The sequence below is a fragment of the Colius striatus genome, chromosome 7, assembly GCF_028858725.1.
Source record: "Colius striatus isolate bColStr4 chromosome 7, bColStr4.1.hap1, whole genome shotgun sequence".
NCBI classification, from domain to species: domain Eukaryota; kingdom Metazoa; phylum Chordata; class Aves; order Coliiformes; family Coliidae; genus Colius; species Colius striatus.
The window spans coordinates 35,475,754-35,502,322 of NC_084765.1; positions in this window are offsets into that span (position 1 = coordinate 35,475,754).

The following is a 26,569-nucleotide window of genomic DNA, read 5'->3' on the forward strand; positions in this document are numbered from 1 at the left end:
TAAAGGGTGAAAAACAGCTCATGAGATGTGAGCAAGCTTTAAGGTGAGAGATGCTATCTTGCCAGGGTTCAAACACATCAATGAAGAGGGAGCATGTTGTCCAGCATGCACTATGTTCTCTGCATGCACAGTGCAAGGCAGCCTATGGCTGTTCTGGGAGAGCAGGGTAGCAGGAAGAAGACCGATGAGATTCCTTTTTCATTATTAATGTAATAATAAAATACTTGACACATAATACCATGGGTAGACATTTTCATAACCAGTGGTGAGACTTAAGAGAAACATGGTTTGTGTCAGCAAGTAGGTGCTGCTGAGCATGGGGATGCCTGGCTGGTTGGACAGGGGATAGATGGATGGAGGCTTCCAATTTATTGGGCAAAAGAGGCTCATCAGGTGGGCACTAGCTCAGGGAGCTGTAGGTTGAGATGCTGAACCACACCAAGTGCATATGGGGAGGCTCCTGCTCCAACCTGCTTTTTTTTTTCATTCATCTCCTTACCCATTTTCTTCTCTCTTCATTTCATAGAATCACAGAATGGTAGAGGTTGGAAGGGAACTCTATAAACCATACAGTCCAACTGCTCCTGCAGAAGCAGGTCCACCTAGATGAGGTCACACAGGAATGTGTCCAGGAGAGTTTTGAAAATCTCCAGAGAAGGAGACTCCACACCCTCCCTGGGCAGCCTGTGCCAGGGCTCCCTCACCTCAACAGTGAAATAGTTATGTTTAAATGGAACTTTTTGTGTTCCAGCTTCCTTCTGTTACCCCTTGTCCTGTCATTACATACAACAGAAAAAAAGGGATGCCTCAGCCTCCTGATATCTACCATTTATCTGTAAATATTAATGAGATTTCCCCTTCAGTCTCCTCCACACTAAATAGCCCCATTTCCTGCAGCCTTTCCTCATAAGGAAGATGCTCCAGTCTCCACTCATCTCTCCTTTTAATTTTCTCCTCCTCACCTGGAATCTCCCCTCGCTTCTCCCCTCTCATCCCTTCCCATCATGAAGATCTGTAGAAGAAAGGCCTAGATCACTGCAGGGATTTCTGTGTCGATTTCGTCTTTGTTAGATCCTTGGTTAACATAGGAGATGAGCTGTGGTAAGGACAGCTTATAGTAGTGCTTTCTTCCCTTGGCAGCAATGAATCTCCTTTTGCTCCGTTTCCTCCCCTTCCCAAAGCAAAGATCAACTTCAGGGCCAAGCTTTCCACTGCTGTGTATAGGATAATTTTTAGAGTAAACCTTGACCATGTGAGTGTGTTCAATGGCTTATTGCAGCATTTGAAGAGATTCAATGCCTTCATCATTTCTTCCTCTTCAAAAGGAATTCTGTTTGTATGGCCCTGCTGCTGGGGGGGGATGTGTAGTTCTGCAGGAGACCTGAGGGGTACTAGTCTGTGTATGAGTTGTATTGCACACTGCAGGCACACTGACGGGGCTAAAAAGCCCTCAGGGATTACAGACTTCCAAAAAGTGAAACTAATTCTTCGTTCAAAGTAATAGTTTGTTAAAGTGGAAGCAGAAACTTTCTGTGTTTTGAGACAGCTTTCATATTTTGGGGGAAGGAAGGAGAGAGGAAGGAATGATGGAGTCAGACCTTTGTCTCAGCTAGTCCAAAGTAATATCTCATTCTTCTAAATATTTCAGCAGCTCTTAGTCACTCTGAGAGCATTTTGCTTTGGCCAGGTAGTACAGGGATGTAACATCAATTAATTTGCAGGCACAACCAGCTGTGTTATGTCCTCTACTCAACCACCGGCACAGGAGAGCTGCTGACCCAGGGCTCCAGCATCTTCTTTCCAGGTCAAGAAACAAGTTACTTCTAAATCTTTCAAATCTCTTTTCCATTTCATATCGGTTTGAGGATTAGCTTCTCCTCTGACAGCCCTTTGCTGTGCTGTGAGATCTCCCTTGGTTCCTAGTAAGTGAAATCCACGATGATGAAAGAAAGATGGTGTCTGTTCTGGTGTTTTTCATCAATTCTCTTTTTAAAAACAAATAAAATTAAAATAACCTTCTCTGTAAAACCGGTTTTGGTAGGTAGGTAACAGGTGGAGGAGCTCATCTCCTCTGTCCCTGGCTGAGGTGGCACCGTCTGGCAGCTGGGCAGAAGGTCCTTTGGAGATGATATGGTTGATGAGTATGTGTTCTTGGAAGACTGACATGTGTTCTGTCAGGGAGAGCCCAAAACAAGGAGCACTGTATTGTGAACTGAGCCAGATCTTCAAGTGAACCTTCAGCGCTATGAAGCATTGTCACGTCAGTGTTCCTTCAAGATGAGGAGTAGACCTGGGACACATTCTCTAAGCCATAACCATGAGAGTCAGCGTGTGCTTAGGGGCAAGTTCTCAGATACAGATCTGTTAAACTTTCAAAAGAGATGGACTCTTCCAAAGAGGCTGGACTGCTCTTTGTTCATTTATGAACACAAGAGAAGTCTTTTGTTTTAGGGTGTTTTGTTGGGGTTTTTGGGGCTGGTGGATCAGTTGTTCCCAGTATCACCAGGGAAACAGGGCAGGGTGGAATCATCCTGCAGCAGCAACCTGTCTGCAGGCCACCACCTGGTCCAGATTGCACTCCGAAATACTATAGGGCAATGCATTTAATTTGCTTTCTCCTGCATTGAAAGCAGAAATGTGTTTGGCTGAAGGGTGCCTCACAAGATAATTCCAACCATCTTCTTATTTTAATTTGGAAGCATAAAAAAGAAAAGAGAACCTGTCTTTTCTTCCTATTCCTCATCATTGCAAATATGTGCTTGATTTCCCATTTGGGTTCATCTGGCTTTATCTTTCAGCTGCTGTTGGCTCTCACTATGCCTTTCTGCGTGTGAGCAGAAACCTCTCTAATATTTGAGATCTTTGCTGGAAGTTGCCAAGCTGCTAACCCCCACAACTATCTTTTTTGGTAAAGGGAATTGAGCTCCTCTTAGTCCCTCACAGCAAGACGTTTTCCCCACTGCATTTGGTTTTTGTAATTCTCTCCAGCACCATCTCTAAGCTCTTCTTAGCAACCTTTGAACAATGTATTTGTGAGAGCTGTTATCAGCACACTAGCATCATTCTCACTCGTGCAGTCTGAAGTTACAAGCCACCTTCTCCATCCCTTTGCATGTGACTAAAGACTGTATTAGACACTACTGACAATATCCTTCTCAGGGAGCTCACAGTCTGTTACTTCTTTATTAGGAAATAACTCCTCGTTTTTGTGTGTGTGCGTGCTTTGCTTTCAGGTTTTGTTCTCACTGCACAGAGACTTCCCCACACTTCCCTGCAGCTTTCCACCCACAGCTGGAAGGTAGATCTGTCCTGCTTTGTTTGTTCTCTGATGCCTACCACTGTGTTTACCTTATTAAGGTGTTTGGTTTGTGCAGGTCCAGCATTCCAGGAGGCCTGCAAAGCTCTGTGGGACCTTGTGCTGAATTGCTATATGCTGCTCCACCATCTTAGTGACAGGGATTTTATGCTGCCTTGCTGAACAGCATTGGAAAATCTAGTGTTGGACAACATCAGTCCCCCTGGAACCTTACTGAAGCTGGCCTTTTTGAATGCTAATTTCCCCACACTTCCATCTGTTTTATGATTTCAGCTCTTCAATTTATTCTCTCCTTTCTCCTTGGTGACTACTTTCTAGAAATTGTAGAGAAGACAAGGAGTGGGGTGCTGTGTAATGAGAGGGATAAATGGGGACTGGAGAAAATGGCAGGGTTACAGGTATGAAGCACAAACCTCTGTGTGTCTATGTGTACGTGTTACAATGCAGAGCAGAAAAGCCTGCAGTTTCCTTTAGCACAGCCTGTAATCCTATTAGAAGGATTACTCTGTTGTCCTAGGCTATCTGATTGTGGTAAGAACTCATTTAGGTCAGCTGTTTAGGAAATTTACACATACAAGGAAAGAGAAAAAATTAAGTAAGCTTCTTGCTCTATTTCACAGGGATCGACAAGCTCCTTTCAGACTTTCTCTGTGCTACTGATTACATCCCTGCTCTTGTAGTTTCTCTGCATCCCTCTTAAACCCTCATGTAAATGAGTTGCTTTCAGGTTTGTACTTCTAACGGCAGATGTTGGGTAGGCAGCGTTGTAGCTAGACCCCAGGTATTTCCGGACCTTGAAAGGATTAGAATTTTAAACAGTAAAGTACTTTGGTTTTTTGCTCCCCCTCTGTGCATTTGTGCACATTATAAGTTCGAGAGCAAGGGTATGGGCAAGTCTGATTTGTTGGTAGAACTTAATGAAAGCTAAATCTGGTCTGGCAGAGCCCCAATCAGTTTAATCCCTGGTCTGCTGATTATCAGCAACGTTATAATTTAATTTGAAGCCTCTGTATTTAGAAGGTCAGTGAAGCACTCCCATGCTTTCATTTATGGAGAGAGAAAGCAGGGTGGCAGTCAGTTCAAGTGCCTGTCTCCCTCGGTGCTCCAGCAAAGCCAGGCATTAAACAGAGGTGAGCTTAAAATGAGCAACCAAACAAAGCAGCTGGACACAGAAACGTAATTACACAGCCAGGTAGGAGGCCCTTTGTGTTAGGCAAAGTGTGATGGGAGCCTTCACCTCCCGAACTGGAATAAAGCCATGGCTGTCCTGAGCTTTGCGTTGTGTTTCACAGCCCCCACCCAAATTTTTGCTGCAGAGCTGGGAGGGAAGTGTGTATCAAAATCTCACCATCTGCTGCCAAAACACAGCCCACTCACGCGGGACCCCATTCTGGGTGTTGGCAGGGCTGAGTCTATAACCGTCAGTTGAGCTCTTTCTTTCCATCCAGTTGAGCTCTTTCTTTCCATCCCGAAGGAAATGTTGTCAGTGCATACACAAAGCTGTGAATCCCTGTTTTGACACAGCGTTTGGGGACATTAAGCTCTCCATCTTCCAGAGGAACCTGCCTGCAGTCTGACAGGGCTGTGAGGAGTTTCAGTGATTTTGTATCTGCCCAGGAGCTCCATACGTCTGGCAGCTCAGTATGCATCATGTCTACCCAAGCTGCTGCACACTACTTCCAGCTACTTCTGCAGGAAGCAACCAGATCAGCAGTGCAAAGTGTGTTTGTGAGGTGGGAACCCTTCCAGAAAACATCAGTCATAGTGTGGTTGTGCTACTGTGACCCTTCTCCTCCTCCCTATGTCCTTCAGTGCATTGAGAGTGAGATGAGGCTTTGCCCAAAAGCTTCTCTTCTCCCATGATGGGGTCTGAGCAGCAGTCAGATTGAGATCTTGTCGGGATTACGCTTCTTTTACAATGGCACAGGACCTTGGGCTAGAAGAGTGTTTGGTGAGGTGAAGGTAAGTGAAAGTCTTCTGTGAGCATGGAAGTCAAGGCGCTGACGTGCAAAGCTTTCTTCACTGGGAGATGTCAGATTATGATGGTAAGTATTTCTCATTTGTCCTGATAAGCAGGGCCCTTCTGAAGAGCCCTTAAGGCACGTTGGTAGTCAGGATTTGCAGGGGAAGGGATAGCCATCTCCATCCCACCACTTATCTTCTTTGGCAACAGTTAAGGCTTGAGGACTGCTGGATATCTGGGACATTCTTATGCCATCTTTGGTCTTGCTTTTATCTCCCAAGCTAGGATAGCAACATCCTTTCATCCTTTCCTTCACCTCCTCACCTGTATCTCTTTGGCTGCATCTATTCTGACTGTAGGGTATGTTAGATATCCTTGTTAATTCATACCCAGCCAACACCACTTCTTTGAAATAACCAGACTGCTTGCTTTAAGAGTAGAGGTTTTTACTGCCAGATACCTGCTCCCTCCGCTCTGTTTCCAGTGGAGTGCTGGTGACATCCAGTGTCTAGTTTGGCTTATCACTGGCATGCACGTGTGTCCTATGCTGATATCCCCAGGGGATGTTACAGATCTGAAGACTTGTTTTCCCCCTCAGCTAGTCTGCATTTGAATGAGGAATCATGCACCATGTCGGAGGTGTTTGTGACATCTGTAATTCACACATGAAGAAAAAGGAACCTTTGAAGCCAGAGCTCCTAGGAAATGCTGCCTTTAAAAGGAGAGGCAACTGTGTACAAAGAGAAATGAGAACTGAGAAACAAATCACAGCTTCCATTGGAGATAATGAGAATCCCAGTTACTAACCCAATGTGCATCTTGCTGAGGCCAGAGTGGTCCTGTCTCTCCATTCCCCAGAGAGAGGCTTAGCTGTTTGCAGTACTCACAAGGTCACTGCTTCCTTCCTCTCTCTGAAAACAACTCTAGCCCTGCAGGATAAAGGCTGGGAAAAGGTGCAGAAGAAATGCCAAGGGCCAATGGCACAAGCAGCTCTCCTCTTGCTGCTTCGTCACTACCTGGAGTGCATGCAGAGGGACTGTCTCCACAAGCTTCCAAGGAAGGAAGCAAGTCCCCATAGCCCAGAAACTGAGCTCTCAGTTGGGACACTGGTGAAAAAGGACTTTGCTGATACACTGATGGTGGGAGGTCTGATACAACCCTGTCCCAAGAATTCCAGAGGCACAGCACAGGCTAAAGGTAATATTTACCCTCATCCCCACTTTCCACTCCATTTAGTTAACTGGGGGAGAGAGCAGGCTGTGCTTCTAAGTCTTCCTCCCATGGAGATTCCAGAAGCTGTAGAATTATTCCCTGAGAGAGTAAATACAGGCTCTGGTTGCTTGAGTCATTAAACACAGGACAAAGCGCAGGAGAACAATTTGTCACTCTTGGGTTAGGAGAGAGAGCAAATGGACCTTTCCATCCCTAAATGCTATCACTTTCTTCACTCCCCATTTCCTCAATGTAGCTGCTGCTCCCACAGCAGTGTGCCCAGCCTTGGGGCAGAACATGCCCTTACTCTCATTGCCAGCATCCTCTCTCGCACATCCTCTCTTTCACATAACCTTTTAGAAAATAGTTCTTCCTCAGTAGGCCTCAAGAGTCTCAGTTTGCTCTGAGTGCAAGAGAAGCCTGTGAGCTTCATACTTCAGCAATTTACAGATATCTGAACTGCAAATAGTGAGATCGGGCTTTAAAGAAATAGAACTTTGCTGCACATTTATGAACTTGGGATGGATTATGTCTCTCCTTGCTTTGAAGAAAACTTGAGATGAAGGCAAGTGTCTTGATTCCTGAGGGAGTTGAAGGGGCCCTAGACTGAGCTGCCAAAACCGCTTGCTGCAGGACTTATTCTGTCACTTCACCTCCCAGGTGGTCCTGTTCTCCCTGATCCCTTTTCTTGCAAGGAGCAATATGTTAGCCAGCCAAAGGCAGCTGCTTCCCAGCAGGATGGTTTCCCCATCATCTAGCTCTGATGATCTTAGTTTATACTGTTTGTTTTCTTTAATTGAATATTTTATAAATGAACATGATTTCTGTATAGTGTTTATCTTTCTCTCTGTGAGCTTTTATGACCAAGATAGTCTGGAGCAGGCTAATTAAAACACTGAACCATGACTGTGTCCCTAGCCAAGGAGTAAGAAGACCATATAATGTATGTGATGCTGATAAAGATCTGGGAGCTGGAGAAGCAGAGCACCAGAGAATCTGTGTGTGCCCATCAGTCTTACTTAAGAAGCCTTTTCTATTCATTGCTGTTGAGGCCTGTCTCTTCTCTGCCTTAAGTGGATGCTAAGATTAGGAGCCTCTGGGTGAACATCATCCTTCCAGATACCCATGCTGCCAACGACGCAGTCAGGTACTTCTGCAGACGTTAGTTGAAAGCTCCCAGAACATCGGTTACTGCCTGGAAGGCCTTTTCCTCTGTGCTTTATTGGTGAGCACTGTCTTGAGAAGCCTCCAAAGTTGTCTCCCTGCCCCTTAGGATGGGTAGCTGTAAATGGTATGTTCACGCTTATCTCACTTAGCAGAGACAAGGCTGAACTGTAGCTTTTCTAACCCCAGGTGCATTGAGGAACCAGGGAGAGAGATGCCACCGTGGGGGCTGGAGGTGTAGGAGTTAAGTCTCCTGCATTCAGCTCTGTGGCAGTCTTAAGGGGACTTCTCAGAAGGCTGCCTCTTTCCTTTACAGGCCTTTTTTTACTATTGTTCTTTCAAGATAAAGAACGTGGCTCTGTAACAGAGTAAGCCAAGCACTGTTTTATTGCTACCAGCTGAATAGTAAAAAGCCAAGCATAACCCATTTGCTGTTGTGCAGTGGTTAAAATCTAGCTCAGTACTTGACATTCTGTGACGTTCTGCCTCATCCTTCCCTCACAAGCAGTAAAAATATCTTGCAAACAACTTAGGCCCAGCCACAAAAGCCCCCACGTAAGTGTGCTGGTGCTCAATTACAGAGGGGAAGGGTTTGCACCATAGCAGCTCTAGGAACCTCTGTTTAATTTAAATGAGGTAATCGCTTTCTGCATCTGTAAAGGCACTCTAATACTAACCACAGACTGAAGGCTGGCTACCTGCACCAACTAATGCAGCTCCCAGTCAGACTGAGTCTTAACTGAACTGAACAGACACCTCCTCTGGGCATGGTCTTTTTAAATGCTTGTGGTTACAGGCTGTGCTTGTACATACATATACATACATATATATATATATATAATATGCAAGGATCGGTATCAAATGTTTGATGTATTAGATCTCCTTCCTCCTATCTGTGCTCATCTTCACGTCTGTAACTCATGTTGCTGTGATGACCCTTGTCATTTTGGCAGCAAGCACCTTCCTCTGTAGGACAGCCAGACATAGAATCATAGAGTGGTAGGGGTTGGAAGGGACCTTTAGAGATCATCTAGTCCAACCCCCCTGCAGATGCAGGGTCACCTAGATCAGGTCACATAGGAACATATCCTGGTGGGCATTGAAGACCTCCAAGGAAGGAGACTCCACAACCCCTCTGGGCAGCCTGTGCCAGGGCTCCCTCACCCCCACAGTGAAATAGTTTTTTTCTTATATTTAAGTGGAACTTTTTGTGTTCCAGCTTCATCACATTACCCCTTGTCCTGTTGCTAGCTACTATAGAAAAAAGAGGATGTCCCAATCTCCTGACACCCACCCTTTAGATATTTGTAAATGTTAGTAAGATCTCCCCTCAGTCTCCTCTTCATGCTCGATATTTACACTTGCATCGAGAGGAGGAAGAAACTGGAGATCTGGAGGAGATTAGAGGCAGAAGCTCTGCAGGGAATCAAGGAAATGCTACTGGGATAGATGCCCTGAGCCTAATTCCTATGAAGCTGTAGGAACAGAGCAAGAGAGGTCAACCAGAACTGTGATGAATTAATGGTTCCCAGTGAGTTAGGGCAGCAGGAGCTGCTCTGTTAAAAATCATCCCTTCCCCCTCAAAGCAGTGTCCTTAAAGTCTCTCCTGAAGACTATTAACATAGATTCATGGGTACAAATCCTTCCTCTCACATTACCCTCACTTCTCATTTGGCTTAATTTCCAGTACAGATCTGGCTCCCCATCTACCAGGAGCGACTATAAGTGAATCTCCTTGTAAGATCAGCAAATCCAGTCCACTTTCCTGTCTGTCCTTTCCCTCAACAATTCCTATATCACAGTTGGAGATGAACTTTTAGTACTTCTGACAGCTAGGGTCATGGTCTCTGCAGAATGGCTTCCCCAACCCCTGTAAGCTCTCTGCCAAAATTAAGAGTTAGCTGTTCTCAGATTTAATCTGCAGATTTCAATATCCCTGGCCCAACATTCATTGCTGCCATAGCTCACTATGTCAGCACCAGCAGCAATCTAACACTCACCTCATTGTCTCAATCTGACCCTGCACTCTGACTTTAAAAACCAACAAAGCAGTAACCTTCTAAGATGCCACCAGTGTTGCCACCCATGAGTGAGGCTAATGGTGGGAAAATTAGATCAGCAGGCTGTTCCCCGTCATTTCTTCCACATGAGAGACTTGAAGTGCATTTGTAGTTTTATAATTCATGTAAAACAAAGAGGAAGAGCTGAAAGTGTGACACTAAATGGAGAAGCAGTGGTTTAGCTCCTCAGTCTGAACCCAACACAATGTTTTTCTAATTGCCACCCTCCTTGCAGGGACTGTGAGAGCCAGATCAAGGCTTATAGGGCTAGCAACCTGGATCAGGGGTGGGCAGGATGTTTCATGGGACGTATGGAGATAATAACCCTTGAACCCTTTAGACCCTATAATGCCCCAAGGTTTTTACTGTAGCTGTAGCAAGCAAGGAAGGGTTAAAGCTGTTGGTAAGAGCCCAGACACTTTGGTGCTCGCCACTTCCTGACGCAGATCGGGGAAGTTTTGGCAATCTTGCTGTGGTGCTGTCATTAGCATACATTCATTTCAAATTAATTAAAAGCGAAGATGAGATTCCCAAACTCATTTAACTTCCTAAGCTTCGTTCTCCAGAGACTGATAGTGGAAAAACAGCTGGGGACCCAACGTGTCCTTTAAAGGGGATGAAATGCAGTTAATCCTCGTTATATCAAAAGGAGCGGAAATGAAATGTAAATTCCCATTTGAAAAGAGGGGTTTTTTTCCCCTGTGTGTTTTCCCCACTCTGTTTTTCCATACAAGAACTTTCTTGTCCAGGAAGGTTGGAAGATATTTGTAGCCCCAAGTGTTTAAATATTAAGTACTATACTTAAAGATTCGTCGGTGTGCACGAAAGAGACAGAGATAAGTGCAATGGAAATCTTACAAATTTGCTTTCTATCCTCTGGATAGAGCTGCTTCAGAGTGTGTAGTGATGTTAGTCAAAGCCAGAGTGTTATATGCTTTGACAGGACTAGTATATGATGGATTTCCCAAGTAGTAACCTGCAGCAGCCCCACAATATTGGATGGGGTGTTTAGGACCTGAGTTTGGCTAAAATCCACTCATTACTGCTCCTAACCTGGAAAAATTTCCTTCCTGAGCTGAATGTCTTTGCAAAAGTTATATCTGTGTAACGTAAGGAAGGGTGTTTATCTGTAAAGAGAGAAGAGGAGGTCAGGCTGAGAGAGTGGGCTCTAGAGGTGCAGGCTCTGAAGAAAGAGGTGTAGGCACACTTTACTTGGCAAGTCAAATGTGTGAGTTGAGAGTTATGTAAATCTAGTGTAAAACTCTGCACTTTCCAAATAACACTCCACGTAGCTGGTTATTATTTTGGAGCAATTTTGCTCTCTGATGATTCAGTGAGGGAAGCTGCTGAAACAAAACAGAACTGAATTGCAGAATAGTTAATATTGCAGAACAGCAGAGGAGGCACACATCATCTTTAGATTTTGGGTCTCAGTCCTTGCTCAAAGCGATTAACCCTCATCCAGCCAGGGAAGTGTTGCAGTAGCTGTGAACTAGCTGTTCACTCGTGCTCTGGCACTGAATACGGAGGACATGTATTAAATTACTCACAAACAAGCTCCAGTCTAAGAAGGTAAAAGTTTATAAACAGGCTGGTGAAAACATTTGAATAGTGAATAAATAGGAGAGAGACAACAATTTTACATCAAGGGGAAACAGGGAAATTGTTTCACTACACTTTATTTTCCATTAATTGACATTTTCCCAGTAGGGTAGAACATGAGACTGGAGAGAAAAAGACCGTGGAACTGATATTTGGGACTTTCTGCTGGTGGTGGTTTTAGGAGCAGGCAACTGAACTGTGCCCGGCAGAGCAAGAGGGTGTTGTTCTGGCAGCAATGGTCTGGTGCTGTGGGATGTGATGGAGATGCACTGAAGTGTTGTATGAGGAAGTTTTTATAGCACCTGCCCACAGTCTGCTCAGCTACACCCCCCAGAAATCTCAGGCTTTCACACACAACTTTTGAGGGTCTGCAGTTCAGAACTGCAGATGTGAATGACAAAGGGAATGAGAATTTTGTCAGAGAGCAGCAAGTTAATGGCTCCAAAAAATATCTCTATAGCAATGAGCTGATGTTTTATAAACCACTGCCAACCTGTGACTGAAGGCTATATCCATGTGGCATGGACTTTGCATGCACGCAGTTTTCCCCATCTTCACTGATTAAGGTATTTTTCTAGCTGAAATTGGAATTCAGACCTTTAAAACGAGTGGGCATAGGAACCACACTCCTGAAGTGTTCAAAATAAACCCTGCAGCTACGGCACGTCTGAGCTGTGCATCTAAATAGGTTCTGGTGAGGCCTCTAGGGCTTTGGAGAAGTCTTTCCAAATGGATATGAGTCATATACCACTTAATCATTGAGATACTGATGAAGATTGTTTGTGAGTTCTCCTTTTTCTGTAAATTGAGTTGGGTTTTTTGGGGGAAAGGCAGGAGTTGGCTTTGCAGTGAGAAGAAACAACTGGTCAGCAGCTGTCTGTTAAAACAAAGCTGTTCTTCCTTGTCTCTCTACCATTGAGAATCCCTGGTAAGCATCGGAGGTACCTTGCAATGGAGGTGCCTTCCATTTAAGGCGAGAAGTCATGAGCTGTAGGTGTGCAGGGAGATTGTGAGGTGAAAGAAATGGGAGAATTCTGAGTGGTAATTGGATTTATGCATCTGTTTGAACAAGAGCATAAATTTGCTGATGAGCCTTACTATTTCCCTAGTTTAACTTCATCATTCTCTTGCTCAGCTGTTGCATGTTACTGAGAGGGTTGGGGAGGTTTGCAGGTATTACACCTTCTTTCAGTGTTTGTGTTTCATTCTTCCCCATTTATTATATTTTCCTTGGAAATTAAGTTATCATCACTGCATAGGCTTTTGCCTTCTCTGTTTAACAAACATTAATTTTATACTCCTTCTGAATCCCATGGAGAATGGCAGCCCACCTAAAATCTGAGGTGACGTGAAAACTGTGTTAATGAGTAGTTAGTTGCCTTCCTTCTGCCTATGTAGCTGTAACTTCCAGACAATTTCTTGACACCAAATATATCATGCTGCCTGATTATACTTAATCCAAATAAAAGCAGATTCCTCTTGCAAAGCTAAAGTGGGGTTGGAAGTATTGTAAGAAGGAACAGATCAAACTAAACTCCAGATTTTTGGGTGCGGTAAGCTGTGTCTAGTGACAGGATAAGGGGTAATGGAAAGAAGCTGGAACACGAAAAGTTCCATTTAAATGTAAGGAAAATCTATTTTACTGTTCAGGTGAGGGAGCCCTGGCACAGGCTGCCCAGGGGAGTTGTGGAGGCTCCTTCCTTGGAGGTTTTCAAAACCCACCTGGACATGTTCCTCTGAGACTTGATCTAGGTGGACCTGCTTTAGCAGGTGGGAGGTGGACTAGATGATTTCTAGAGGTCCCTTCCAACCTCTACCATGCTGTGATTCTGTGAAGTAGAAACACACTGGAGAAGAGCAGGGCAAAGAAGAAGGGCCAAAACACAATAAATCAAAAACTGACATCTGGTCTCCTTCCAGAGGCTCCTCTAGAAGGCAGAACTTCAGGGGAATAAGAAATATAGTAGCCACACTGCACTTAGAAAGAACCCTGCAAACTTGCTTGAGGCTCTAATGGGTGATGCGCTTCACGTCTCAGTTTTCATCTCCCGTGACTGAGGTCTGCCATACTGAGGTTTTCATCTCTTGGGATGAAACCGCCTGTACCTTCAGGACCCTCTGTACCTTTTATCTTTTATTTGATTCCATCTCATATTTCCAGCAGCCTTTGATTTCCCACGTGAATTAAAGTTCCAAATGTCATATATCTGAGGATTGGCATAAAAGGAGGTTTAAAAGGACTTATTTTGGAGCAGTAGGAACCACATGCATCCAGCATTGAAAAGCTCCCAGATGTTGCAGCTTCATTTAATTGCTGAAATCAGAGATGTTAGGAATGGATTTCATCTGAAAGTCTGATCTCCTAAACTAAAAGGCATAGGACAACATTTGCTCATCCCCTGGAGATGCTGCCAGAAGTCTGTCTCTGATTAGCAATGTTAATGGAGTATTAACATAAGCCACGCCAGCAAGGGAAACTGTAGAACACATTATCATCAAGAGAGCCAGCTGTGTAAAGGCGTGTAAAGATGATGATAAATTTAGTTTGTGGCTTGGGGAGCTGGCTGCTGAACTGCTCCATCCCCTGATCCAGGAGGAGAGGAACAGAGATGGACATGCCAGCCTACTGTTCTCCATGCCATCGTACCGAAGAGGAATGGATCAGGGAAAGAGTAGAACAGATGTTACCTTCATAGGAACAGGGAGATTAAGTGACCTCCAGAGCTGAGTCAAGATTTTTGTTGTCACAGGCTGAACACTTGTATCTCAGCTCCATCTTTCAGCTGTTTAGGATCTTGCCTTTTGCAACCTCTGTGGAAGATTGTTCTGGGGTCTAAATATTGTGATGACTCTGATTTCTACTCTAAACATCTCCAGAGATACTTTGCCTCCTTTTTTCTTGTTTTGTAGGGTCTTTTTTTTACCCCTTGACTCAAAAGCTGTGTGTGGTCTGGTCTGTGATTGAGGCTCAGAGATATTGTAAAGCTACTCATTTCTTTTATTGCTTTGGAACCTTAATTGTCAAATATTGGCCATGCAAGTCCTACAAATCCTCACACACTTGTCCTGCCACATCCCTCACGGTGTCAATTTTGCCATCTGGAAGAAGCTAGTTTCTCTGAGTTTGAGCTTGTAATCTCTGAAACTTCAAGTGGGCACTTTCACTACATCAACTCCTTCCTCTATAAATTGTGGGGCTTTCTGCTTTGTCACTAGAGCCAGTGATCTCTGGAGCAAAAGGCTTGTGCTTTAATGTGACAGGGCCAACAGGCACTTTGCAAGACAGTGCTAAATCTTACTGACGTGAGCTTGTTTGCATAGTTTCCTGATGGAGCTACACATTTCACCCATTGACCTTTTTGACATTTTGCTGGTTTCCCTCCTGCAGGAGCACTTCAGCAGTAAAGTGCCATACTCTACTGAGCAAACTTGGCATCTCATCAAGCTGACTTATTTGGTATGTATTTACACTTGTAGACTTTAGTACTCTCCTGGCAATTGAGCTTCCTTCCTGCCTACATAAATATGATTTCATTATTAGCTTTGTTTAGTTGTTGTTCTGCATCTGCATGCTTTCCTTTCCTAAGCTGCCAAACAGAATTGCAGGTGTCGATCTCGATTTGCGCCCAAAGCATCTTGAACTCTCTACCCCACCTGCCAACTCAAATAATGAGCAACACTCTTGACCTCCTACCTAAAACTAACCATAAAAACTCACCTCAATAATTGAGTTTTTTTACATTGAGGAGCCTGTAACTTCTGTTAGAGCCACAGCCTGTGGAGTTTGTTTGTTTATACTTTAAAAAAAAGTATTCAGTTTCTCTCAAAGGTACTTTTCTGCTTTTGACTCTTGTACTTAGACCTGTAATGTTTACTCAATACACAGCCTAAGCCAGGGAAGTTGCCGTTGCACAAAGCATTGCAAAGAATGTGGGATTCATCTTGTTTAAGTTCTTGTGAAGTGCGGGGGGGAAAGTGTTATAAGTGTGATCTGTACAGGAAATAAAGATCTGATTCCCACTATAAATGTTGTCTATTTGAGCAGGTCAGATGAAAGGTCTCATGCGATTGTTCCTAACATTGCCAACACTTTTGGAAGGTCAATACAATCTCAGCTCCCATTGGTGGTAGTGAGTGCCCATGCTGACCAGGCTTTGTAGGTGCAGGTGATGACTTCCAAAACGCCTCCTTCAGAAGACAGAGTAACTTCTATTAGGGGTAAATGAAGAGGCAGTGGTTGGATCTCCACTTTCTTTGGCACTCTAGGCACTGCTTGTCTGTTTCTGATCCAGGCATCACCAAAGTGTGAAAGCAGCTGGCTTTGGAACATCCACAAAGAGGCGGATGAGCTGCAAGCCCACAACTTTCCACAGTTCTGGGTTAAAACAGCTGCTGTGCCTTTAGAAAGGGAGAAGGCAATTTCTGCACAGCTTCTGGACAAATCCTGTGTACTGGAAACTAACCATAAGTCTCCTCTAAGCTTCTACATCACTCTTTCATTCCTGAAACCCTTTTCTGATTGGAAAAAGATATATGTGCATATACTGGACTGAGGATGCACTGAAGATGTGCTAATGCCAGCAGTCTGTACATGCATTATCTTCTGTGTAATCTCACAGCCCACGTACCTGCAGTTCTCTCCAGGGAATCTGACTCGAAGGAGGGCTGTAGAGAGGGTGGCATTCACTGCATGTTCAGCCTTTCATGTGCAAAAATACTACAGGTGACTGTCACTTTGAATGACTATTCTAGAATTCCTTGCAAGCTTGTGGAATTTTTGTGCAGGGGAAAATTTTTCCTGCATGTTTTTTGGAATTAATTTCTACTTCAAGTCCCAGAAGGATGCTTGAATCAAAGCATTTCATCTAGAAAAAAACCACAAATCTTACCTTACCAGGCTGGGACCCGGCTCTGTAGCAATTGGAGGAGCTGCTGGAACAAGGGTAGATTTGTTTTTCTCCAGGGTGGGGGCCAACAGAAAAGGTTTCATGAGATGGAGGAGAGTGGAAGGAAGAAAGTGAAACCAAGCAGTCAATTTGCTAGCTGCAATCTTTGATCTGTGGCTGCCTGCAAACAGAATCACAGCTCTGTGATTAGATGTACGTGCTCATTATGTGTTGTACTCTCCGAGCAGGCATTGTACGTACAGCACAATGTATTCTGCTTCCTTCTGCCCAAATATCTTTTTTCATCTATATTGCATTAAGACCTTGAGGCCTATCATCAGGGAGAGAAAAAATACAATTTTCTTATTGTACAATGCATTTCATTCCCAGCTGCTGTATTAAATTTATTCCTATTTGAAGTGGTGTCTGCAAGTATAAATCATTTAAGTTTATATGTTTTTGTTGCTGTGGCAACTGTTTGACTAATTGAATTCCAAAGTGTCTCTCTCTATTTCAAAGCTATGATAAAGGGCACACATATTCTTAGCAGCATGAGTCTGAAACAAGGTGGGGAGGGGACAGGCAGCCCTGTCAAAATATGTCCTAAATCTCCTGTGCTCAGGCTTAGCAACACCTTTGGTGACAGATGTGGAGGAGGGCTGCAGAGGAGCCACAGACACCTGTAAGCTCTCCCTGTGAGCACCATACTTAGAAAAGTTCTTCATGCCCTTAGCAGGATGGATAGGGCATGGAAAGCCTGTGACAGAAGCATTGGGAAAGACATGTTTTACTTTCCTATCTGTTTTCCCCATCATTTATCAGACCTGAAGCACTGAAGTATTTCATGGTAATAAACAAGCCCAAGTTATTTTAAGTTCCATCTTCTTTCCATGGGGACTTTCTATGAGCTCCTGGGGCTCATCTGCTGGCTGGGATCATGCATGTGTTCCTAAGGGATTTCTTTCCCTGTTAGTTTTTAGCAGGAAAAGGCTTTACAGAACTATGATAGAGGGCTAGGGGATACTGGGGTGTCCTGAGTCTCCCATGGGAGACCTGCAGGGACAATTTCTGCTGTATAACATTTTCTTCCAACTGCAAAGTAATGGTAGATGGCCTCCTCTAGCTAGGAGGACAGAAACACTAAAACTTAACTCTTTGCAAGGGAATTTGTCCCAGTGGGATGGAAGGAGCAATTCCCTTTCAGGCAGAAATTCCTGGCAGGAACCAGCCTGCCTGTGCTATTCCCAGCTTGCTCTGGCCTCTTCTGTTAGCCTAGAGAGAGCTCCCTTTTTGTGTTAATTATGGAGGTGTTTATTACGGCCACAAAATGTTAATAGACAGCCTAATGGAAATCATGCTGGCTAATGAGAAGCTCCTGAATACCTGCTGCTTTTCTCTGGGAGTAACAGCAGCCACAACTCACCAAGAAATCATTTCCCCCGCTCCCGCCCTGTGCTTTTACTGTGTGATTACATCGTGCCCTTAACCTGTTGTCTGGCTCTCCCTGCAACCTGAGGGAAAACCAGGACCTCTCTCTCCCCTCCACCCAGAAGGGACATGGGGGACTGTTTGCCTTTCCTGCTTTCTAAAGGGTAATCTGTAAAGGGGTTCAAAGAGTTTGATAAGGTTACTGTGTGTGCCTGAGCCAATTCAAGGTGGCTGTGGCAGGAGTGAAGGACAGGGAGCCCTGAGAGGATCCAGTCCTCCCTTCACCCACCTTCCTGCAAGGAATGCTGCCTGGTGCAGGGCATGTGCCTGTAGACTGACTGCCCAGTTGTAGGCAGCCTCAGCTGCTATTTTTTTTAGTCTGTCTTTATTCCCAGGCCATTTGATGCTCCACTGGCCACTCCATGCTCGTTTTCACTTCCCATGAGCAAATTGCAACAGGTACTGGGAGGGAGCAGAACAAGGTGGCTCCTGGGAAACTTGATCAAATTGTGAAGGCTTGTTTTTTTTTTTTTTCCTTTATTGTATTTTAATGAATCTCTAAAGGCCTCTATCACATAAATGCTTTAGTAATAAAAGAGAGCCCTGTCCATCAGGCTCCCTGGCCAGAGCTAATGTGGCTAAAATGCAAATCACCAGCTTCTAGTTGTGATGGTTTAGCCCTGGCTGGGTGTCAGGTGCCCACCGGGTCATAATATCACTCCCACTCCTAAACTGGACAGGAGAGAGAGAAATATAATGAGAGGTTTGTGAGTCGAGATAGGGAGAGGCAGATCACTCAGTAATTAGTGTCACGGGCAAAACAGACTCAACTTGGGGAGAAAAGGTTTGATTTATTAATGAACAATCAAAACAGAGCATCGAAATGATAAACAAAACCAAATCTTAAAACACCTTCCCACGCTTCCCTCTTCCCAGGACTCTCCTTTCTTTCCCCCTCAGCAGTATGACTGTGTGTAGACTCGCTGGAGCACACACCTCTAATTTCCCTAGGGAAAAAAAAAAGCCCAAAACCTAAACCAAACAAGAAATCAAAACAAGAAGAAAGAAAGACAGAAAGAAAGAAAGAAAGAAAGAAAGAAAGAAAGAAAGAAAGAAAGAAAGAAAGCAAGCAAGCTGAAACTCAGGAGGCAAAATCCATTGGAGATATTGGAAAGCTGCGTAGTTGAAAATGTGAATGAAATAAGAGACTGTTCACTGGGCAATATGGGAACTCCCAGTTGGGACTAAGTTTCGCAATTTTTCCCCTGTGGGCAGAAATTTTATGCTTCTGTCTCTGCCTGCCAAAAATAATAATTAAAAAAGAAAAAAAGTGGTCTTACTGCTGCAGGAAGAGCCAAACATTTCCCTTGTGGGCTGTCTTAGTGAATAGTTGTGAAAACACCAGATTTCATTGTAAAGGTGGGATTTCTCAATGGTGAGGAGCTGCAAATGAGGCATGTTGCAGGGTCCATATGGAGTTGCTGGTAGGAACTCAACACCAGGCTTTTGGAAGCATTTCAGAAAAGGCTTTCGGGAAACAGCAGAAAAGCAGTTCAAAAGATTGGCTTTCAGTTATACATAATGCTGTAAAAATAGCATCTGAGCTTCTTCTGTTACCTGGGCACTGGTACTCAGATCCTGTCGAGTGATTTCTCTGGCATCCGTTCTGCCTTGACTTTAACGGGTTTTGGAGATTATTTTATGATCAATAAATATCCAGGCAGACACTGTGAAATTCCAATCAGAAAAATTTACAACATTAAGGCAGATATTGTACAGTAGGATATAAATAAATAGAAATTGTCAGTCAAATTCCTGGCAGATAGAGTCTGTTGTCAGTTGCAGTAAATTAAGCGTTACTTCACAAATCACCTTTATGGTTTTGCCCAGTAAGTGTATCTGTGCAAAGGCTTTTTTTTCAATTGGCAATGGTAAATATCCTCTGGTCTCTGTGATTTCAGCATGAAGCTGGTGTCAATTTGACACTTTTTCCCAGGGCATCCTCCTGGAGAAAGTGGATGCCCGTGGCTTGGACAGATGTATTTGTTGTTGGGTGGAAAACAGTCTGGATGGCCAAGCCCAGAGAACAGTGGAGACTGGGATTAAATCCAGTTGGCAGTCAGTCTACCAGTGATGTTCCCCAGGGCTCAGTGCTGGGGCCTATTCTGTTTCATATCTTTGTCAGTGATCTGGATGAGGGGATCAGGTGCACTCTCAGTAAGTTTGCTGATGATATCAAGCTGGGCAGATGTGTAGACCTGCTTGAGGGCAGGAAGGCTCTTCAGAGCGACCTGGCTAGGCTGGAGCAATTGGCTGGGGCCAATTGTATGAGGTTCAACAAAGTCAAATATTGAGTCCTGCACTTGGGCCACGACAGACTTAGGGCAGAGTGGCTGGAAAGATGTCTGTAGGGAAAGGATCTGGGAGTGCTGGTCAACAGCCACGAGCCAGCAGTGTGCCCAGGTGGCCAAGAAGGCCAACGGCATCATGGCTTGGATCAGAATTAGAATTAGAATTAGCAGGGCCAAGGAAGTGATTGTCCATCTATACTGGGAACTGGTGAGGCTGCACCTCAAATACTGTGTTTGGTTCTGGGCCCCTCACTACAAGAAGGACATTGAGATGCTGGAGCATGTCCAGAGATGGTCAACAGAGCTGGTGAAGGGTCTGGAGAACAATTCTGATGAGGAGCAGCTGAAGGAACTGGGGATGTTTAGTGTGGAGGAGGCTGAGGGGGGACATGATCACTCTCTACAACTACCTGAAAGGAGCAAGCAGAGGTCAATTTCTTCTCCCAAGTAACAAGGGATAGGACAAGAGGAAATGGGCTCAAGTTACACCAAGTGAGGTTTAGACTGGAGATTAGAAAGACCTTTTTCCCTGAGAGAATTGTTAGACACTGGCACAGGCTGCCCAAGCAGGTGTCAGAGTTCCCATCCCTGGAGATTTGAAAAGCCTTGCAGCTGAGGTGCTGAGGGACATGGGTTAGTGATGGGCTTGGCAGTGTGAGGGGAGGGGTTGGACTAGAAAATCTTAAAAGTCTTTTCTAACTGAAATAATTCTATGATTTACTCGGGGGACCTGAGTTTAGGTGCTGAGCAAGCCAGGCAACAACAAAACAACATGACGAGGAAGTCACTGGATCCTTTTAAGTCAAGGACAGCTTTATGCCCCACGAGAGAATTGCTTGATGTAATGCTGTGGAGACACACTGACAGAGGCGAGAAGCCACAGGGACTCCTATTTTCTTTTCCAGGATAAAGTGAACTATGGTTCATGTGGGCAGTACCTGGGAGTAGGTGGGAAGAATGAGTCAGGTCAAGAGCAAGACCTTCATTTACTGCAGCTGAGACAACATTTCACCTACAGATTGTTACATTTCATTAACAACTGTGACACGATCTGAGCAGCAACATTCAAGTCCTAAAAGAGGTTCCTGTACTGTTAGGATATTTAGGAACTGCATACATTTTCAGCATAGACTTTCTGAATTAAAGCTGAGTATTCACCACAGACCAAAAGGAGAAAAAAACCTGCTAATGGTAGTTTTGTACTTTATTTGAGAAGAAAGAGCTACATAAACTATGTCAGGAGGGTACAGGTCTACACACAGTTTCATCAATCAATAAATGGAGTTGTTAACATAACACTGAGGATATGATACTTTGAAGAGGACATAGACACATGACCAAGGAATATTTACAGCTCTAACATACAATATATTTATATTTGAGAGAGAGATTGGTGTGCATCTGTGCACACAGATACCCCTTTGCACACGTGGTGCACGCACACGTCAATAGGTATAAAAGGCTTTAAAAAAACCCATACATAATTCAAGAAATGAGTCTGCCTGTCGTTTGCAGCAACTGACTGTTTTCAAGGTGGAAATGGTTCCAGTTTGTGGTGTCTGGAGTGGAGGTTTCGGTTTGAAATCTCTGTTCTCCAATGGTAGTCGGCTGAACCTGAAGCAGGTTTCTGACGCTGTGGTGGGGTGGTGACAGGGAATGTGTGAGGTGAATGAAAGGGAGGGCAGTGGAGTTAAGGGGAAGAGGGGACTCACAGCCCCCAGGGCTGGGGCAGGAACACAGAGATGAAAAAAATGACCTTTGGTGATGCCATTAAATCATCCTTTATACTAAACATAAATTATCGACAGAGTTTTAAAAAAATAATTTTCTGTTTCATTTCAAGGCTGGGGAGAGAGGAAGGGACAAAGCAGGGCAGGAAGGAAGGGAAGGTCTGGGGAGGGTAAATACCTCAGCACTTTAAAAGGTCCCTTGACCTCACTGCAAATACTTAATTTTAAAAAGTTGTCTTGTAGTCTGACTAACACCCTATCAGTCATCCCCTTCCAGGACAGCAGTGTGCCAGATGTACGTAATGTGACAGAGGGAGAAGCAGGGATCATACTTTGGCCAATACCCAGGTCAGGGTTCCTCATCCTCTGAATTGAAGCCAGTGGAGGTGGGGTGGGCAGGCAGAGATCACAACCACCTTGCTTTCACCAGATTCTCTCTTAAGGGTAACCTGAGTAGTTCACAGCAGGGGAAAATTGTGAGTTTTGATTTGGAGGAGACTGTAGGATGGAAAAGGTTGAGAACCATCAATTCAGTTGCAAAATGCCAAATGGGATTCAAAGGACACAAAAGAAGCCCCAAACTAAGCAAACATATGGATTGGTGCATGGGGTAAAAGAAGTTTGTCCAAGAAAATCAATTCAGCAAACATCACCAGAGGATTTGTTTTCTGCTTATGCAGACTTTCAGTGACATCAACTGAGATTAAAATAAGCTGGTTTAAATCATAGTAACAACAAAAATGCCATCAAAATGTCTTTCCTCTGAGATGTAGCCCCAGCTCCTCTCATCAGCTCTTCTGCCAGAGGGATCTGTGGAGGAGTGCCTTCCAGAGGCCGAGCCAAGTGTTGTTGAAGGACAGCTCAGCTAGGGGTAGGAGTAGTTTTGTGGAAGTTAAGTCTACCCTTACAGTTTTCTAGAGGCTGGGTGCTTCACTTTTTGGCAGGAGTGCCAGCATGGGAAGCCACAGTGGTTTCTCTGCCTAGACTATCACACTGCCACACAAGCTTGGATAGATAACACTGGTTTGGCAGAGATGTCTTGCAGAAAGTACCAGATGCCAGTGAACAATACAGCCCCTAAGCACCATCCCAAACATTCAGAGGCCCCAAGACAGCCTTGACCCAAGAAGGTTGTGTGTCCTCAACCTTTACCTGGGGAAACCTTGCCTCCTTGCCTGACCCCGAGGAGGCAGAGGGAGCTGTAACACATTGAAAGTTAAATCAATATCAGCCCTTTGCCTGCACAAAAAAAAAAAAACTATGCTTCATTTCTATCAAAATAACTGACATAAACTAGCAATTTGTTAAGACAAGGCGGGGGAGGGGGAGGTAATTTAGCTTATTTATTTATTTATTTTTGTTCTGCTTTAAGCCTATCTATACGAAGCTCTCATGCAAGAAATTGCCTCCCAGTTTAGCTGAAAATTCAAAGGACACTTCTGGGGAGAAAAAAAAAGAAGAAAATAATGTAAAAAATTGTCAGTTCTCCTCCACACAAGGAATTGGCTGGGTGTGTGGGCTGAGCAGGAGGAGTGAGGGGAGCTAGAACAATCTAGCCTGCTTGTACCGAAACAGAAGCCACCAGGGAACAGAACAAATGCAGCAAAAATTATGGTATTTGTAAGAATTTGAAGCAGAGATGAACCTGGGAGAAGCCCAGCAAGATTGAAGGTTTGGAGAAACCTTCAGGACTCCTTTAGATGAGCACACATAATTTTCTAGTGACTGCTTCCTCACATCCATAGTTCTTCCTCAACAAGGTGCTCTTCTGCTTCACCACAGCTCACATCTGACTTTCGCTACCCTAACAATCACTAAGTCCCCCCTGGGAATTAAGTCCTTGCCCATTTCCTTCATCTCCCTGTGTCCCACTGGGCTTCCTTGTTCCCTTCTCTTAGCACCATTTGTTCTCTGAGCTCCTTTTACTATCCTTGCTTAATACTTTCAGTATTATTACTTAAAAGTTTCAAGGTCTTGTTTCTTAGGTACTTCCCAGTCCTCACTGTCTCTAAGTGTCAATCCAGATATCCTGTTGTTGCAACTGCCAATCATAGCTGAGGAGCACATGGGAATGGGATACAGAGGAAACTGCTTCTGAGAAATGGCATGTGTTGGGCAGAGTGGAATACCCCAGCTTTCTGGCCCACCTTCCTGGCTTTTCTTCCTCACACTAAATTTTTCAAGAATGGTATGGCCCTGCATGCTTCTACCTGATAGCTTCTCTCACCATGATCATGAGGTCCAGGAAATGATCAGCCCCAATTTCATGGCATATTTTTCTTAACGTGCTCCAGGAAAAGAAGTGGGATGAAATCCCAAGTATGCAGAGTGACTAAGCTGGATACTGAAGTATGTCACTTTTTTTGTATGTGAGATATAACTGCTGCTCCATTTGGAGCCTTGCCTGTTGATGCCTGCCCCATTGCATGGCTCTTCATCTTTGGCTGACTCCTCTGACAGCTCTCCACTACACAATAATGTGGCTTTTTCTTCTGGACTGATGTCAAAATATCTTTCAAGGGCTACAGTGTCATTTATATGCCCCATTTTCCAAGAGATTTGTCTGTTTGCCCTTTACTAACAGTAAATTTAGTTGCTGGACAAAGCTGAATCACATGATGTTGCCAATAAAATAAATACTCTGCTTCTAAATGGGTAACAGTGTAGAATCTCACAGAATAACAGAATAATAGGGGTTGGAAGGGACCTTTAGAGATCATCTAGTCCAACCTCCCTGCTAAAACAGGTCCACCTAGATCAGGTCACACAGGAACATATCCAAATGTATCCAGCGTATCTCTCAATTTGTCAAATTGTTTCAAGAGATGAGAGTGTAGGAACTTTTCACAGTCCAGATTAGAGACGGAGCCTTCATAGGTGAAACACCAGTGTAGGAAGTAGTAGGGAAGAGAGCTTAATTCTGAAGGAAAAAAGAGTGGTTCTCTCTTGAATTGATTATTTTTCATTTTAAACCATCCCCTTTCCATCACTTGAAAACAAGAGGCCAGCTACAAATTTCACATTATTAAAAAAACCAAAAAAAAAGCAAAGGAGAAAACAATGAAGATCAAGACAGCCATGCCCTGACCACTGTGGGCATGAATTTCTTCAAAACTGGAGCTCCTCTTTCTTCAGAAGTGTGTCTCCTTCAAAAGTGGAGCTCCTCCTTCTTCAAAAGCGGGACTCGTCTTTGAAAGTGGGGCTCTTCTTCGAAAGTGAGGCTCCTTCTTCATAAAGGAGAGTTCGTCCTCCTTCAAAAGCGGGGCTCCTTCCTCAAAAGGGGATGTCCTTCTCCTGCAAAGCGGATCCCCTCCTCCGAGAGGGGAGTCCCTCGCGAGCCGCGGGGCCGGGGGCGCGGCGCGGGCGCTGTCCGCGGTGCTGATCCCCGGGACGCGCCTCCCGACGGCCGCCCGCGCGCTGAAATCTCCGATTTACGGGCCATGGGGAAAAAAAGACTAATTAAAAGGGAAAGAAGAGACACACTAGACACTTGCTAAGGAAAAGGTGCTGGGCTACAGAGCCGTTGCATCATCCCCCAGGATCTGCTTTGTCTCTTCCCTTCTCAAATCTGCCTCTTACCTTAATTTCAGTTTTCAGGAAAACTGTAAGCCAGGATTTCTTCTGTATTAGCAGCAAGAGGAGAAAAAGGAAATTAAAAACGAGAGGAGGCTTGTAGGATAGATAGATGCTCCTGCCTTGATGGCCAATGTTCTTGGTTGCTAGGGTGAATATTCTGAGTCTTTTCTCACATACAGCAGTGTATTTTCATATGTTATAAACCAATCAATGACTTTTTCTGATTTTTTTTTTCTTGAAATGTTTCTCTTCCTTCCTCTTACTATTCTGTTCCTAACATTACAGTGATCTTCAGCACCTCTCAGTATCCACACAGACAAAGTTGTGAATGTTCAGACCCTTCAAGGTTTACCGTGGTGTTGCATAAGAAAGTTCAGGAACAATTCAGTTTCTTGCTGATTATTTCTATTGTCTCAATCTCTTCATAAGAATGAAGCTGGACTCGAACAGATCACAGTCGGAATCAATCCCAACCATCTCTCCAGCAATCAGAACAACCTGCTGGGAGCTGAGTAACAACTGAATTCTTGGTGAGAGAAATTACAGACATAAAAACAAAATCAAATAGACTCCTTGTGCTCATTCAACATTTCAAGGCATGTTTATAGGTACTGCTGCATGGCATCTTAAATATCTGAGTTTAAAAAGAATCTGGTTCGGTCCTGTCAGGGAAAATAGTTTTTCTATTCTGTCACTTTCACCATCTTTACCCCTGATGAAGAAGAGGGAGAAAGACACTGAATTAATAAGCCTGTTCAGACCATGTCATTTCTTTTTTGATCTGTTTGGATATCCCTGAGACGAATCTGTGAAGATGAGGCGATCTGAAGGTCATCTGAGGGTCATTCCTCAGAACTAGAGTAGGAACAAGAGAGCTGAGCAGGAAGCTGCTCATGAGAAGCTGGAGATTTCTAGCTGTATGAACCTGGCAAGAGCCTACTAGGTGTAGTTTACCTTGTAGTTTACGTCCTAGTTGAGTCCCTTCCTTAGACTGCTCCCAAGTCTCTCTGTCACTGGAAGGAAAAGCTGAAAAGAAGTCTTACCACTCATAAAATTCCCTAAACAAGGCAGATAATTCCACCCTATTTTTTCACCTTTACTTTCAAGAAGACTTAGGAAGATAATTGTTTAGATTTTAACCACGAGAATATTCTTCCAAAAGGTTCACAGAAAAACTGAAAAATTGTTACTGAGAGGTGAGGCAGAAAACACTTGGCTGCCAAGGCCAGTAATCTTTAATGGTCTGGGGGAAAAACCACTAAGCAGCTAATACTATTCTGC